Source organism: Callorhinus ursinus, unplaced genomic scaffold (assembly GCF_003265705.2).
Source record: "Callorhinus ursinus isolate GAN/ISIS: 27379988/994484 unplaced genomic scaffold, GSC_fseal_2.0 scaffold52, whole genome shotgun sequence".
In the NCBI taxonomy this organism is placed as follows: domain Eukaryota; kingdom Metazoa; phylum Chordata; class Mammalia; order Carnivora; family Otariidae; genus Callorhinus; species Callorhinus ursinus.
The window spans coordinates 5,976,214-5,992,982 of NW_027397114.1; the positions used below are offsets into that span (position 1 = coordinate 5,976,214).

The window sequence follows — 16,769 nt, forward strand, 5'->3', positions numbered from 1 at the left end:
GAGCCGAAGGCAGTCGCTTAACCGACTGAGCCACCCAGGTGCCCTGTTTGGTTTTTTTTTTAAGATTTTTTATTTATTTGAGAGAGAGTGCGTACGAGAGAGAGAGCGTGTGCAAGCACAAGCAGGGGGAGCAGCAGTGGGAGAGGGAGAAGGAGGCTTCCCACGGAGCAGGGAGCCCGATGCAGGGCTGGATCCCAGGACCCTGGGACCATGACCTGAGCCGAGGGTAGACGCTTAACGACTGAGCCACCCCGGAGCCCCTAGAAATATGTATGTTAAAGACACTGCCGGTCAGAAGAACATGAGGAAAAGTCCGACCCTGAACAGCCTCAGAGAGAGGCTCAATCTCCACCAACAGACCATTGGTGGAAACCTGGACTCTTTTTTTTTTTTAAATCTTTGATAAAAATGTGTAATAAAAAGCTTCATGGCATATGCGATTGCAGGGTATATACTTACAAAGAATTCTTTTTTTTTTAATGTTTTATTTATTTATTCATGAGAGTCAGAGAGAGAGGCAGAGGCAGAGGGAGAAGCAGGCTTCCAGTGCGGAGCAGGGAGCCCGATGCGGGACTCAATCCCAGGACCCCAGGATCACGACCTGAGCCAAAGGCAGACGCTTAACCATCTGAGCCACCCAGGCGCCCCTTTACAAAGAATTCTTATTTTGTCCAAACAACAGCAGATCTGTTCAGTTGCTCCACGGTCCTTGCCATGACTTCTGTGATGACAGTACATGACCTTGCCTCTTCCACATCCTGTGTGCTGCAGGATGATTTCACATCCAGCGCAAGGCAGCGGCTTCTGCCATGGTCGGTGTTTTGTTTTGTTTTTAACTGAATTGTAGTTGACACATAGTTTACATTAGTCTCAGATGTGCAACACAGTGATTCCACAAGTCTACCTGCTGTTGTTGTGCTCACCGCGAACGTAGCTACCACCTGTCCCCACGCAAGGCGACTACAGTCCCACAGACTGTTCTCCTTGGCGGCACCCGGAAACCTGGACCATAGGACGCTGATGGCCAGGGCTCAGAAGGAGGAGAGGAATATATATCATTGGAACTGGAGGGAGGGCAATTCTTGTTACGTAGCGGCAGAAAGTTAGCAGGACTGTGTCTGATGGCTATAGAGAAAACAGAACTTATAAGCAATAAACCTGGATGTTTTCAATGAGATTTTCTAGGCCAAGTCTGGTTTCATTGCTGCTTGTATTAAAATACAAGAGGAGATGGGGGCGCCTGGGTGGCTCAGTCGTTAAGCGTCTGCCTTCGGCTCAGGTCACGGTCCCAGGGTCCTGGGATCGAGCCCCGCATCGGGCTCCCTGCTCGGCGGGAAGCCTGCTTCTCCCTCTCCCACTCCCCCTGCTTGTGTTCCCTCTCTCGCTGTGTCTCTCTCTGTCAAATAAATAAATAAAATCTTAAAAATAAATAAATAAATAAAAGAAAAGAAAATACAAGAGGAGAGAAAGAAATTAAGGGAAAAACTTAAAAAGGAGCCAGGGCGTGATGATCTGGGAAAGGCTCAGCCTACCAGAACGCAGACGATACTAACACCCTTCACTGGCGAGGAGCGAAGTTCAGGCATGTGACTCCACAACCTTTTGCTGAAACTTGAGAAGGACCCAAAGGCCAGTCACAGGAGAGCAGGGCTTGTTACCAGTGTGCCGGGGCTGCCGCGACGAAGGACTACAAACTGGGCAGCTTCTGTAATGAAAATGTATTATTGTCTCCGCTACAAAACCAAGATGGGAGTGTCAGCGGGGCTGGTTCCTTCTGAAGCTGAGCATCCGTCCCATGCCTCTCTTCTAGCTTCTGCTGGGCTGCTGGCGATCTTTGGCCTTCCTTGGCTTGTAGAAGCGTCACCCATGTCTGTATCCATCTCTACATGGCGCTCCCCAGTGTGTGTATGTCCAACTTTCCCACTTTTATAAGGACACCAGGCATATTGGATTAAGAGTTCACCCTATTCCAGGTTGACCTCATCTTAGTGAATCATCTCAGCAACAACCCTATTTCCAAATAGAGTCCCCTTCTGAGGTGCTGGGGGTTAGGATTTCAAGGATATGAATTTCAGGGGGACACAATTCAATCTATATCAAGGGTATTCATAGTCTCAATCAAACCGGCGGGGGGCTCTAGGAAGCTTAGGGGGTGTTGCCCCTTAGCCTCCTCAGCAGAAGTCAAATAGAAGGGACCATCCCGGAAAGATCTGTGGGGGAGAGCCTTTGGTCTAATGGAGTGGATCTCTGTGCATTCCATGCAAAGCCCACAGGTTCTTGAAAAGTATACCTGGAGAAACAGCATGAGGATGGACTGAGAGAGACAGTAGAAAATGAAAGGAGCTTTCGGCTTCCCCACATTTTACTGACAGAAAGCAGTTTGGGAAGACATGTAGCAAACATGTGCTGTCTTTCATGAGAAAGGAAGAGTGACTCTAGGGTGGATCCATGAGCCCAGGGAGCAGAGTCATGAGCCATGAAGGGTTATTCCCAGGCCTGAAACCTAACAGAGTGTGCTTGACTCGATTTTAAAACTCCTTTGGACTGGTGACATTTCCCCCTTTTTGAACCAGACTCTAACTGTTGTTTTATGCCTGTCTCACCCCGTATGTTGGGAATGTTGGGGCTACGTAACTTAATTCTTTAGTTTCAAGGGCCCATAAATGGAGAGGAACTGCGTCCAGGAGCTGCCCTGAAGGGGGTGTACTCAGGGGCCTCATCTGTATCTGATTTAGATGATGCAAGTTTGGACTTTGGAGCTGATGATACTTTGATGAGATTTTGGACTTTGAATTGATGCCATAATAGGATGAGACCCTTGGAAACCTGGAGGGGGGGGGTGAGTGTATTTTGCATTTGGGAGGGACATGAATCTGCAGGAGCATGGTCAGCAGAAGTCTACAAGTGGCCCCCCAAGATTCCACGTCCTAATCCCCAAAACCTGTCACTGCGATGAAATTCTACTCCCATGATCATGCTATGTTTCATGGCATGGCTGACCTGATCCCCCAAGCAGAATCCAGTCCAGCCTGCCCAGATTCCTACAGAATTGCGTGATAATCAGTGGATGGTATTTTAAGCAGCTGCTTGTGATAATTTTTTAAAAAGATTTTATTTGTTTATTTGTTTATTTGAGAGAGAGAGAGAGCAGGGGGAGGAGCAGAGGGAGAGGGAGAGAGAGAAATCTCCAGCAGACTCTGCACTGAGCACAGAGCCCCACACGGGGCTTGATCCCATGACCCTGAGATCATGAACTGAGCCAAAACCAAGAGTCCAACGCTTAACTGACTGCACCACCCAGGTGCCCCTGCTTGTGGTAGTTTTTTTTTTTTTAATTTTTTTATTGTTATGTTAATCACCATATATTACATCATTAGTTTTTGATGCAGTGTTCCATGATTCATTGTTTGTTCATAACACCCAGTGCACCATGCAAAACGTGCCCTCCTCAATACCCATCACCAGGCTAACCCATCCCCCCACCCCCCTGCTTGTGGTAGTTTTTATGCAGCAATAGAAAACTAACTGCCTCGGGAACATAAGGAGCAGTGAGCAGAAAAGCTGAAGATCGGGCCCAAGACTTAATTATAAAAGTAGCAGAGCTCCAAATAAAGTTGAATTCTTACCCATTGAGAACCTACTATGACAAGGCCAGGGGCCTGGTTGGGAAGGGGTGGGACTCTGACGTTCGTTTTGGGGACATCTGGGTCCAGTAAGTTCCAGATCTCCTTTAACCCTCTGGGACTGCAGAAGTGGTTCACCCCTCCCGCAAAGGGCTAATGTTCCCCTCTTGCTGAGAGCAGATGCAGAGCCGCCTCTCTGGATCTACCCCACCTCTTCTCCTGGCCACCAGACCAGTAACCAAGTCACAACCCAGCTAGGGAAGTGCTGGCCTTGTTAAAGGAAGAAAAGGACTGCGCCAGTTGTCAATTTTTGCCTCACTGCAGGAGAAAGGGATTCTCTTCCTAGTTCTAGGGTGAAGCTTTTGGCAGGCTCCTGCAGCTTCTCCAGCCCCTGACTTCCAGGGCCTGGGCAGCTTACTGGCTGTCTAGTGCAAGACCTGGCAGTCAGCAGCACCCAGAGGCCAGCAGCCTCCCCAGCACCCTCGTCAGGCCCTTCAGTGGGGACTGCCTCCAATGACCGACATCTTCCCTGGATTTCCAGGCATCCCAGAGGGCAGATTTTGGTGAGTTCTGCCAGGCAAATTTCCCGCAAGACCCACCTGCTCAGCACGACGACTTCCCTGCCATCTGATAAGCCACAACTGTGTCCTCTTGATGAGATCGAGGTCTCAGCCCTGGGGAGGCCACTTAAGGGCTCTCTATCTGCATCAGGGGTACTGGCTGGTCCTTTCATCTGCTATTGTTAGATACTTTTGAGTTCTCTTTGTTTTGTTTTGTTTTTACCAGCCAATCCTTCATTACTCCAGGTCCCTGTTAGACTTCATTACTTACATATTAAACTTTCCCCATTCAGACGACTCCATGGTTTCTGTCTCCTGATTGGACTCTGACTGACACAGGCTCTGTATCGTGAAGTTGCAGGACCCAGCTGCCATGTATGCATAGGAGCTGGACAGGGTTCTGGGCTGGGATCAAGGGCTGTAGGGTGCTATAAGGTTGGACTAGACTCCCCAGCGGCAAAGGGAATGATGGGATCCTTACATGATAGAGGCCAGATGGCAGCAAACATCAGAAGCAGGTGAGTTCAGTGGTCATAATGAGGGGCCGTGTCAGATCAGGGGGGTGGGAGGTGCTGATCTGCAGAGGGCTGCAGAGGGGATTAACAGAACATGTCAGGAGTGGTCATCTCCACGACAGCCTCCTAAATTCACCGGTCTGGCCTCTGCAACGACCGGACAGAGCCTAGGGGGCTCAAACGGACCACGGCAAACTCAACAAATAGGCCCGCTGAAACAGACGTGGTGTCTTGGCGAAAGCTGACTGACGTGGCCTCGGGCACCGGCTTTATGGCCACTGATCTAGTGAATGCTTTCTTCTCCATCCCTGGCGAGGAGAATGAGGAAAAATTTACATTCATTTAGATGGATAAAAGTATATGTTATTGTCTAATTCCCCCTACCCTACCTGTGTTACCTCCCCCTCACTCTGATATAATATGGTCCAAAGGGACCTACCTAACATCCTGCAGAGCATCACAGTGACCCACTCTTGGTGACATCCTGTGAATCACACCGGATGGGCTAGCGGCGGCAAGTATGTTGAGGCTTTGCTAAGACACATGTACTCTAGAGGGTGGAAAATAAGCCTTGAGATTTACGGACCTGCAGTGCCAGTGACACGTCTAGAGGCCCAGTGACCCAGGGCGTCTGAAATAAAGGACACATTACTTCATCTTGCACTTCCCACCGCAAAGAAACAAGTGCAATGCGTGGTAGACCTTTCTGGATCTTCCTATTCTTTAGTCATGCTGCTTCAACTCGTAACACTGTTGTCATAGAGGAACGCCCACTTCGAGTGGGGTCCAGAATACGAAAGGGTTCTTCAGTGGATCCAGGCCATGTGCAAGCAGGCCTACCCCCTGCCAGGGAAGGGCCTTACAGCTGTGACATTGGAGGCATCTATGAAGAAATTATGCGGAGGTTACAGCAAGCCCCATTAGGAGAATTGTGTAGACAGGGGCCCATGCCATCTGTGTAAGATCATCAGAAACCTTTGGCAAAACAGCTTCTGGAATGCTGCTGGATCCTGGTAGAAACAGAACACGTGACCATGGCCATCAGTGTTCATGCAGCCAGAACTTTCCCTCGTGAGCTCAATGCTGTCAGACCCACCAACTCATAAAGTCGCATGGGCCTAGCAGCACTCTAAGATGCAAAGAATATATCCAGGAGTGAACTTGGCAAAAACGGGGGACACGAGTAAGACGTGGAAGCAAACTACACAAGCATGTGGCCCAACCACCCGTGCAATCCACCAGTATGACACTGGTACCTCTCCTTCAGCTTACATGTGTGGTGGCTACTTGAGAGTGGGGGTGGAGGTAGAGGGTGGAGGGTCCTTTATGATCATCTGAAGGTAGGGGGGGAAACGCAGAGCTTGGTTCATAGATGGGCTGGCTTGCTGGATGCAAGCTGGGAATAGACATTGCATGCACTACAGTCCTACTCTGGGTGACCCTGAAAAACAGCAGTGAGGGAAACTCCCAGTGGGCAGAGCTTTGGCAGTATACCTGGGCATTTACTATGTGCGGAAAGAAAAATAGCCCAAGGTAAGAATATACCAGAGACATGGATGGCAGCAAATGACTTGACTAGTTAGTTAGGGGCTTGAGAGATAAAGTTTGGAAGATCAGGGACAAAGAGGTATGGTAATGAGATAGGGGGACAGACCTGTGGGAGGGGGCATGAGATGCAAAGATCTTCACATTACACATTAATGCCCATCAATGGGCATCCACCATGGTAGATGCACTTACGTAACTAAGTAGACCGAATGGCCGGGCCAGTGGACATTAACCAGCCCCTCTCATTGGTCAGCCTGGTGCTCACTCAATGGGTACATGAATGGAGATCCACGGGAGTAAATAATGAAAGTTACAAGTGGGCCAACTAGCATGAGCTCCCGCTCACCAAGATTCATCTAGCTACTATCGACCAATCTCTCAATAAGAGACCAATGCCACGCCTCTAAGATGGCAACACCATCCCTCAAAAAAGATCAACTAGCCACCTGATGACAAGTTGATTAGATTGGATCCCTTCCAATTAATGAAGCAACAATTAATCATGACTGGAATCAACACATATTCCGAGAATGGGTTTGACTTTCCTGCCACAGGGCTTGTGATGGTGAGTTCTGTGTGCCAACTTGGCTAGGCTAGAGTACCCTTATTCAGCCAAATGCTAATCTAGGTGTTGCTGTGAGGCTATTTAACATCTACAGCCAGTTAACTTTAAGTCAAGGAGATCATCCTTGATAATTTGGTGGGCCCCGTCTCATCAGTTGAAAGGCCTTAAGATCAACACCAAGGTTTCCCTGAGGAAGAAATTCCGCGTTTGCTCCTGCCTTAGAGTTTCAGCCTGCGGACCTGCCTGCTGAATGTTGGATTTGTCTGGCTGGCCCCCACAAGTGTGCATGCCAGTCCGTTGCAGTAAATCTCCAGATAGATGACACAGCTAGAGAGAGAGATACCTCCTCCTGGTCCGTTTCTCCGGTAGAGCCCTGACTGAGACGGGGCCTGTGCCAGCATCACTATCTGAGGACTTATTTAAAAACAAAACAAAACAAAAGAGGCGTAATGGAGTGAGCAGTAAGCCTCCTGCTCCCAAATCACCGGTTTCCAGGGAACCCAACTCAAGGCCACAGCTAACCTGTCCCAAGCACCTGTTGTGTGGTATCCACTAATATGGACTTGATGGGAAAGAGGAGACCAGGCAAGAAGAAAACCATTCAGGACCACAACTGCGCAGACTGGGATTCTGCGCTGTCCACTGGCGTGCAGTGTTAATGGTGGTAAATCCCATTCTGTGATGTTGTCAGTGGATGACAGGAATGGAAACCACAGAGTGTGGCCAGACTGAATGGTGGGCACAGATCAAGCCAAAGAAGACTTTTCCTGGGAAGTACCCCCCCCACACACACACACCGCCTTGGGGAAATGGACAGGCGTTGTTGTTTGGGGTGGGGGGTCAGGGGCCCCCACAGGATGAATGCAGGAGCACAGCCCCCGGCAGCCCCTCAGGTGTGAAGTGACCGCATCAAGCGGGCCAGGAGCAGAGGAATGAGAGACCGATCCATTGGAGGAATGAGGGACGCTCCCCCGGAGTCAAGAATATTGACCTGAAAAATGAGAACGGTGGGTATTCGGTGTGTGGAAGTGACTTTCCTTGCTTTCCGGTTGTGACTTTGTGACAATCAGTTTAGGACGGCATGGAGCTGCTCTGACGGGCGCACCAACTTCACAGCTGGGTTTTGCGAGGTCTCCCGCGGGGCCCAGGTGGCAGGACATCCGTCGCTGGCAGCCAGCTCGGTGGTGGATGAAAATCCAGCGAACTCATGGGGGAAATGCCAGCCCAATGCAGGCCTGGAGCAGCAGAACATTTAAAGAACAGGAGTGTAGGCCGGCTGAGGTGAATGATGGTGGCTTGGGTTAGCAAATAAGATGCCAGCCAATCGTAGACCACAGAATAAGGCTCACCCTGGAAAGCTACAAAATTAGAACTTCAAACACGAGCTGGTTACAAATTAAGACTCCTTTATTTACCGTCCTCGTCGTGGGGGAGCCCCATCTTTCTGCCCAGATCCCTACCACAAGGAGAAGGAGTGGAATTATGTGTTTGGGGATGATGTGACATGTTTGGGTTGGGTCTATTAAGACTCACACCCACTGTCTTGAGTGAGAGAACAGAATGCTTTTCAAGGGCTTTGGGTTTTTCCACTTCTTCATGATCCAAGTGTTTAGACCTTGGGGACAGGTCAGGGAAAGAGCTGGGGACTTCGACTCAGGACACCAATGATGGAGACTCTGAAACCTCCACCGAAGTGGGGGACCCACTCTGGTGAATCCCAAGAGCTGCCCCATGAGTTGAACCACAGTTTGTGGGAATGACAGGAGAGCAGGTTCCATCAAGGCCACCTGACCAGCAATGGGCAGACCTGTCTACAGCCCTTCTTCTGCCTCCCCTGCTTCCCGCCGGCCACCCCCACCCCCACCTGCAGCCCCTCTGCCTGTCCTCCCACTGCACACGCTCTCTCAGGTCTGGGCCCTGGGCACATGCTTCTCCTTCTCCACCTCGCCACGTTCCTTCACTCCGGCGTTCTAGACTGATGTGCGAGATGGTCACCAGGACGCACTGTTTTCCACACGGCGGAGGACAGAATCAGGCAGGTGAGCAGTAGGTTCAAGAGTCAGAACTCTGGGGCGCCTGGGTGGCTCAGTTGGTTAAGCGACTGCCTTCGGCTCAGGTCATGATCCTGGAGTCCCGGGATCGAGTCCCACATCGGGCTCCCTGCTCAGCAGGGAGTCTGCTTCTCCCTCTGACCCTCCCCCCTCTCATGTGCTCTCTCTATCTCATTCTCTCTCTCAAATAAATAAATAAATAAAATATTAAAAAAAAAAAAAGAGTCAGAACTCTGTAGGGGTGCCTGGGTGGCTCCGTCGGTTAAGCATCTGCCTTCATTTCAGGTCATGATTTCAGGGTCCTGGGATCTCAGCTCTCGTGTTCTAGGTAAGGAAACTGACTCCCCCAGAGCGAAGTGGCCATTAAGCCAGCCTGCAAGTTCACGGCCTTGCTGCGGATCTGCCTCTCAGGAAGTCAGTCCCAGGACCTCATTCTTTCGCTTACGTATTTCTATTATGCCAGTCTTTTTTTAAATTTAAAATCAATTAATTAACATAGAGTGTATTCTTAGTTTCAGAGGTAGAGTTTAGTGATTCATCAGTTGCGTATAACACGTAGTGCTCATGTTCCAGTCTTTTAAAATAATGTAAAAATTCTAATTCATTCATATTTTAAAGGAGGAGAAGCAATACAGAGACTGATCTAAAAAGAACAATAGGTTCCAACTTCATTTTTTGTTGGATTTTCATTCTATAATTGCATGTTTAGCCCAGACAGTCGCCATTCTGAATTGGGTTTGTCTTGAACTAAGACATCTGCCTCCTCTGAGCACCCCATGCCACATGGCAGGGACCAGGAAGTCTGGGAAAGAGTTTCTCCACTAGTGGAAAAGCCACACACAGACAACCAAGAATCCACCGTTCAGATTCACCAGGCTACATTTCTGGTGCCTACGAGTGGAGAAAGAAATGGAATCTACCTTTGCTCTCCTTGCCCAGGCAAAAGAGAACTAGGCTATGTCAAGAGTTTCAAAGATTCAAATCTTCACTGCTGGCATGGTCTGTCTGCTTGATCGGTTGTCTCTTATTTCCTCCCTCTGTTGCCCAGGCTGATTTGGTCTTGCTGATGGATGCGGGGTCAAGGCTGAACAGCATCATGGCCTTTCCTAGACTATAGCATGGGTGCCCCACGTCAGGCAGCTGGGAATTCAGCTCTTCAGATTCCCTAGCGAGTCATTTCAAGGTGATAGAAATAGTGGCCATGTGAGGAAAGAGCACCAGCCAGCCTAGGAAACAGGGTTGTAGTCCTAATTCAGCCTCTTATCCCAACCCACCTTTCTGGGCCAACCATTTATCCTTCAAAATCCAAATCAGGTATCACTCCTCTGTATATCGGATTCTTCCCCAAGCAGAGCTGGTCCCTCCTACGCTCCGCACATGACTGTCACACGTCTTCTCACATTGTTTATAACTAGCGTCTGACTTGTTTGTCTCCTAGTCCCGCTGTGGGCCTGAGTGAAGAGAACAGTCTTCAGCTGTAACACATGGCAGGTACTCAACATACAAATTAATAATTATGGAATCACTTCAAAATGAAAAGGGTCAGTGGGGGTGCCTGGGTGGCTCCGTCAGTTAAGCGTCTGCCTTCGGCTCAGGTCATGATCTCAGGGTCCTGGGATCGAGCCTCACGTGGAGCTCCTGCTCAGCGTGGAGGAGTCTGCCTCTCCCTCTGCCTCTCCCCTGGCTTCTGCTCGCTCGCTCGCTCTCTCTCTCTCGCTCACTCCCTCTCAAATAAATGAAATCTTAAAAAAAAAAAATGAAAGGGTCAGGAGGCATGATCTTAAAGGTGGCTTCCCTATTTAAAGGTCTGTGAGGACCTCAGTCTCACTTCCAGGATTGGGCCCTAATGGTGAGAAGCACAGAAAGGTGAAAGACCCAGGATTCCTAAACCCTCAAGTGGCTCTCTGGGACACAGAATTCCATATATACATTATACACACAGGTATGACAAGGATTGGGGGGTTAGATGTGCCTTTCTTCCTTCTGTGAGTGTAGATTAGTCCCCCGAAAGTATTTTGAGGTCAGTCATCACGCTCAAGATGAGATGCTGTTTCTCTTACAGTTGAGAAGATGGAATGGTCTCCAAGAGAGTGGGGATGGAGGCAAGGTCCTCGAGGGGTTGAATGATCTGCTCAACCACACACATGTTGAGGGTGATCTAGATTTTGAGCTGGGATTCTCAGTTCCCCCTCTGGGTTACCCTGACCCAGAAAGTCTTGACCAAGCTAAGTTTTGTAATCTACCACTACTTGGCAGCTGGCCATTTCCTCACTGAATTGTCAGGGGGCAGGGTGGGGATCTAGGAGGAGCTACTTTTGATGTGGGACTTTTAAGCAAAGGGTCATCCTTGGTGTGGTTTGAAACTGTGCCTTGGTGTGTTTAGACAATAGCTAAATTAGCCCTCCCTAAAGACTGGGAATGAAGGGATGTCTAAATATAATCATGGGACACAGTTTGAGATCTGCCCTGGGTAGAACGCAAGAACCCTAGCTAGAGGTAAAAGACAGCAGAAGAATCAAATCCGTCTCCTAGCCCTACTTTCCCAGCCCTGGGCAGTTTCTAAAGGCAGAGAAAACAACACAGGCAGCAAGGGATCCAATCAGGTCGCTGGGCATTTGTGCCCCTTCCAGGTACCAGAGAAGAAAATGCCACTGTGCGTGGGGAGGAGGGTAGGGCAAGAAAGGAGGGAGGGGCCTGTTGCTGCCAGGCTGCCGGTGTCCAGCGCGGCTGTGCAGGTGATTTGTGGAGCTAGTGGGTGAGCGCGGAGAACACTCGGTTGGGTGGAGACAGCTTTTATTAGAAACCTTCCTTTTTTTTTTTTTTCCTAGCATTTCACTAATTTAGCCAAACCACTCTTGGCAAAGTCAGGCTGTCCTTAGCCCAAGGGTGGATTTGATTTAATTTGAAGTAGGGTACGCGGTGTCGGAGAAAGGGGCCTGGGCTGGGCGACAAAGACGTGGACTAGGCGCTACCCTGCAGTGAGGACCTTGAGCAAGTCAGGGCCCTTCTCTGGGCCTGGGTTTCCTCATCCGTCAAACCACAAGGTTGACCCGGAGGCTCTCTCCACCCTCCTCCGCCTAGGAGGTCGTCCTACAGTTCAAGGGCGAGTTCTGGCTCGTTCGGGGGCAGGGGCGGCGGTACCGAGCAGGAAACGCTCGCCAGCCGCCCCGGCAGCGGAGGAGGGGACCCCAGCTCCGGTCGTTGGCGCCCCTTCCTCCCGGTTGGCTTTGCTTCTGGCCCCCAAGTTACCAGCTCTCAGCTGACCGAGGGTCGGGGGCGGTGAAGGGGGCTCCGGGAAGCGCCACCTCTTGGGGACAGGGGCGTCCGGCGGGCGCGGGGCTCCTCCCGACCCCGGGGCCGCCGAGAGGGCGTCGCGCCCGGGGACCGCACCCGCGCCGGGACGTGGCGCCCGCAGAGGCGTGCCCGGGGCTGGGCGGGGGCCGCTGCCCGCCGGACGCCGGGTCCCCTCCTTCCCGAACGTGACCGGCTCGGCGCCCCGGGCCACACGCCAGGTAGCGGGGGGCGGGGGGGGGGACGCCCGGCGGGAGCCCGGGCCGAGCGGGGCCGGGACCGTGCGGGCCGCGCGCCGAGCCGAGCGCCGGGAGGAAGGGCGGCCGTGGCCACCGGCGGGGACGGGCCGGGGGGCTGCGTGCGACACGCGCCTTTCTCCGCCCTGCGCCGCCCGCCCGGCCCCCCGCCCCCGCCGTCCGCAGAGCTGCTCTGATCCCCGCGTCGGGGCTGCTGATTGTTTCCCTCCCAGACTGGCTGGCTCGGTGCAATTTCCAGACGCCTCTTTGGGCCGGGCCCTGGGGGAGCGGGGAGGAACCTATTTCCCGGCAGCCAGGCACAGAACCCCTCCTTCTAGGCCCTCCTGGCCCGCGCGGTGGGGCAGCGGCGGTGACCCCATTTTGCAGGTGGCAAGACTGAGGGGCGAAGGCACTTGGCCAGAAGCACATCACGAGAACTTAACAGAACTAGCAGAAATGGGAGAACGCCTATCCGCCCCTGTCGTTCCTCGGCGTGAGGCTCTGGGCTCAGGAGTGGACAATCTCCCTCTTTGGCCGCCTGCGTCCTCCGGTGAGGAAAGGGCAGTCTTCAAGGATCTGCAAGCGTGAGGGAGGGAGGACCGAGGTCCTGGATCCTGTTCTGGGCTCCCCGCCCTCCTTTTGTAGGATGACACCACCCTCCCCCTCCTGTCTTGTCCCCCAGGCTCGACCTTTCCCTGCTTCACCCCGTTAGGATTGGGCTAAGAACCAACACTCCTATTTTCTCCTTAATAAATCCCATTAAAGATCGCTGGAGCCTTCCGACTGGTGGAACCTGGGCAAGCCCCTTCCGAATCCTGGCCTTAGTTTTGCCATCTGTATGAGAGAAGCCTTCCCGCCCTCATATCCCTGGATACTTTCTCTGCAGGCAACGGCCTGCCATAAGGAGTTAAATGTTCTTCCTTTTCTCTGTATCGTCATTATACTTGCCTGCCCAGCACCTGTGGCCACAGGAATATGCTTAAAAAAAAAAGGTTATTAAATAAGCATGAAGGTATACCTTTGCCTGTTCCTCTCTCCTAACAAATTCCTAATAATAACCAAAGTGCCAGGAGAAAATAAGTGGGTTTATCAACCCTTTCCGAGTATCTCCGCATCAGTGATAAGGAGCAGCCGGCCACCTCCCCAGGATGATGGGGCAGCAGAAATATTTCAGTTCAGAAACTGGTCTGAACTGGGTCTCTGCCCCTCCCTTACTGCCTCTTTGAACCCCTGGATTCTTAGGTGTTCCCTGGCCTGTGGCTAAATCAGAAACCAGGGCTCCCCTTTGACAGATGACAGAACCAAAGAGGTGAAGTGGCTCAGCCAGGAGAACACCACAAAATACAAGATGGTAGACGCAAGACCGTTCCCTCAGGGTGATCGGGAGCCCAGTTGGCATGGAAAAGGCCGTGTGTAAGCCGTAAGCTGCAGGTGACCAGGTGCTGTGGCCGCAGCAGCACCCCTCTGCTGGGCCGGGGGGCACGGGGAGCCTTCTCAGGCCTGTGCATCGGGGCGCAGGTGCTGGACACACAGGAGGAGCAAGGCACGGGCTTTGCCCTGGAGGGACTGACACTGGAGGGAGGGAACAGCCCAGCGAGCGGATTAGCACCAACGCCTGGAGGCAGTTGTTCTGAAGTATATGCCTCAGGAGCCCAGGTGGTTTGCTGGTGTGCCTGTTCTGTCGTTTAGCACCTCTGCTATGGTTGGCAGCTCCCTCAGGGGAAACAGGATCACCCCTCTTGCCCACCTTCTGCTACGCCTGAGGGAGAGGTTGGTTGGGTGACTCCCCCGCCCCTCCTCTCACGATCCCCCCCCCCCTCACTGTCCTCCCAAAGGCCTCTGGAGCCAGTTTGCTGGCTTTCCCCGCGCTTCATTCCAATCTGCAGTGGGAACAAGGCGAGGGCTATATTCAGGGTGTTGGTTTTTTTGCCTTGTACTTGAACCATGCTTTAAATGTTTTAAATTTATTTTTCAAAGAAACTTACATTTATTTATACATGTATGTGGTTCAACTACACATGCATGTGGTACAGAATTCGAGAATACAATGGGAGTAAGTCTTCCTGCCTCCCCTGCCTTCAAGCCTCCCAGCTCTCCTCCCCAGAGGTAACCGCCCTTACTTGTTCCTTATAGATCCTTCCAGAAATCATTTTTTTTTAAGACTTTATTTATTTGACAGAGAGAGCACAAGCAGAGGGAGAGAGAGGGAGAAGCAGGCTTCCTGCTGAGCAAGGAGCCCGATGCGGGACTCGATCCCAGGGCCCTGGGATCATGACCTGGGCCGAAGGCAGCCGCTTAACCGACTGCGCCACCCAGGTGTCCCCAGAAATCATTCTCTTTTAGGAATTTTTTTAAAAAGCAATGTTTGTCTCCCATCCAAGTACTAACCAGGCCTGACCCTGCTTAGCTTCCGAGATCAGAGGAGATCGGGCGCGTTCAGGGTCAAGACGTGGTGTACCGGTTACCTGAGTCAGAATCACCAGAGCGTCTGCTCCGCAGGTCACAAACATTAAAGTCAGAAAATCCTGCTTTGAGGAACATGACAGCTACCATCCCATGGTTGGAGAAATATTTCCATATGTTCCTCCTGTTTCTAGATGAGGAGGAGGCCAGCCCTGGTCAGATAACGCCAGCTCTTAGAGCCAGGGTCTCTTCTTTTCTTTTCTCTCTTCTTTTTTCTTTTCTTTCTTTTCTTTTTTCTTTTCTTTCTTTCTTCTTTCTTTCTTTTTCTTTTCTTTTTCTTTCTTTCTCTCTCTCTCTCTTTCTTTCTTTCTTTTCTCCCTTCCTTCCTTCCTTCCTTTTTTTTAAAGATTATTTATTTGAGAGAGAGACAGAGAACAAGCAGGGGGAGCGGCAGGCAGAGGGAGAAGCAGGCTCCCCGATGTGCAGGGAGCCCGATGCGGGGCTCGATCCCAGGACCCTGGGACCATGACCTGAGCCCAAGGCAGATGCTTAATGACTGAGCCACCCCGGCGCCCCTAGAGCCAGGGTTTCTATCACTTTCAGCTATATCGATGTTTTGCTGTGTGTGTGTGTGTGTGTGTGTGTGTGTGTGTGTGTGTCCTTAGAAGCAAATCATCTTTTGAAATGAAACCATCCCTGGAAACACACATGTAAAATAAATAAAAGCAGAGTTCCTCCCCCTGTCAGAGTGGGAGTGGGGCAGAGGGATCTCACTGAGCCTCCCCTGCCCTACAGCAGCCCCTGGGACACCTTGGAACCCAGGGGTTGAAAGACCACAGTCTCATGTTGTGGGACATCCTAGAGGTGACAGGAATTTAGTATGCAGATGGTCAAGTCCAAGGGTGGGGGAAGGGAATCAGAAATTCCAGCTCCACTCTCCCAGTGTGAGCCCCGGATCCCACCCCCACCATGCTTAGTAACCTCCAGCCCTTCTTACATCCCTCAAGCCCATGGCAGGGGGGGCGGGGGGGGCTACTGTACAAAGAAGGCTGCTTGGAGCCCATGCGTCCCCAAGAAGAGAGCTGGCCCGCGCTGAGCATCCACAGCCGAATCAATTCAAGCGTATTTATGGAGACCTCTGTGGTACCCAGTGCAATAAACTCCAAGCAGTTAAAAAAATGAGTCCATCCCGCCCGGGCTCTCAGTGTAGCCGAGAGAGAAGATGCAGAAGAAGTGATAAGGACATTAGGTGTGTGTGTGCTGGGAGGAGTTAAGGCAGGTGGGTCAACCTTGGATGCAGGGGGCGGTAGTGGGAAAGGGCAGGGTAGGGGGGCGGTGTGGAGAGGCAGAAGGAAGGCAGGGCCTGGGCAGGCACTCAGGAAACACTGCCTTCCAGGGGAAACTCAGCCACTCTCCCCAGAGATGTGAGATGAGGTTAGAGTCAAAGAAACAGCAAATCAGCACCTGAACCCTTAACCCAGCTTAATTAAACTAACTGGCTTGAGGGACTTGAGTTAGACTTTAGGAAAATATTCACAGCACTAAACTTCATGCTTCAAACCTGCTCCTCCCTGGATAATACCTCAATCCTTCCAGCCCTCCCCCCCCACCCCCCAGCTCACTCAATTCCATGCACACACTGGCCTCGGGCTGCTGCTTGTTTTCCTCTGCTGGAAGGCTCTTCCCCAGCTATCTGCACCACTGTGCCCTGCACCTCATCAGTGAGGCTTCCAACTGCCCTTGATTAAGGATCACCCCTCCCTCCCACTCAGTCCCCTTCCCTGCTCTCTCTATTCCCTGTAACACATATCGCCTTCCGGGACTTGATATATTTACTTGTTGGTTGCCTCTCCCATTAGATGTGAGTTCCACAAGGGCAAAATTGTCTGTGCCCCTGGTGCCTAGAATAGTTCCAGATACATAGTAGGAATGCAATAAACATTCATACACGAACGAATAAGTGCGGGAGGGACTCTG

The 16,769-nt window shown here is 51.6% G+C and overlaps 1 long non-coding RNA gene across 1 annotated transcript; it reads left to right on the plus strand.

The window, feature by feature from the left end:
- Positions 1 to 11,922: 11,922 nt before the first annotated feature.
- LOC112814143 (uncharacterized) lies at positions 11,923 to 13,404 on the plus strand. Its single transcript, XR_003205681.2, has 3 exons — positions 11,923 to 12,082; positions 12,777 to 12,939; positions 13,072 to 13,404. It is a non-coding gene; the product is annotated as an uncharacterized lncRNA (long non-coding RNA).
- Positions 13,405 to 16,769: the final 3,365 nt, after the last annotated feature.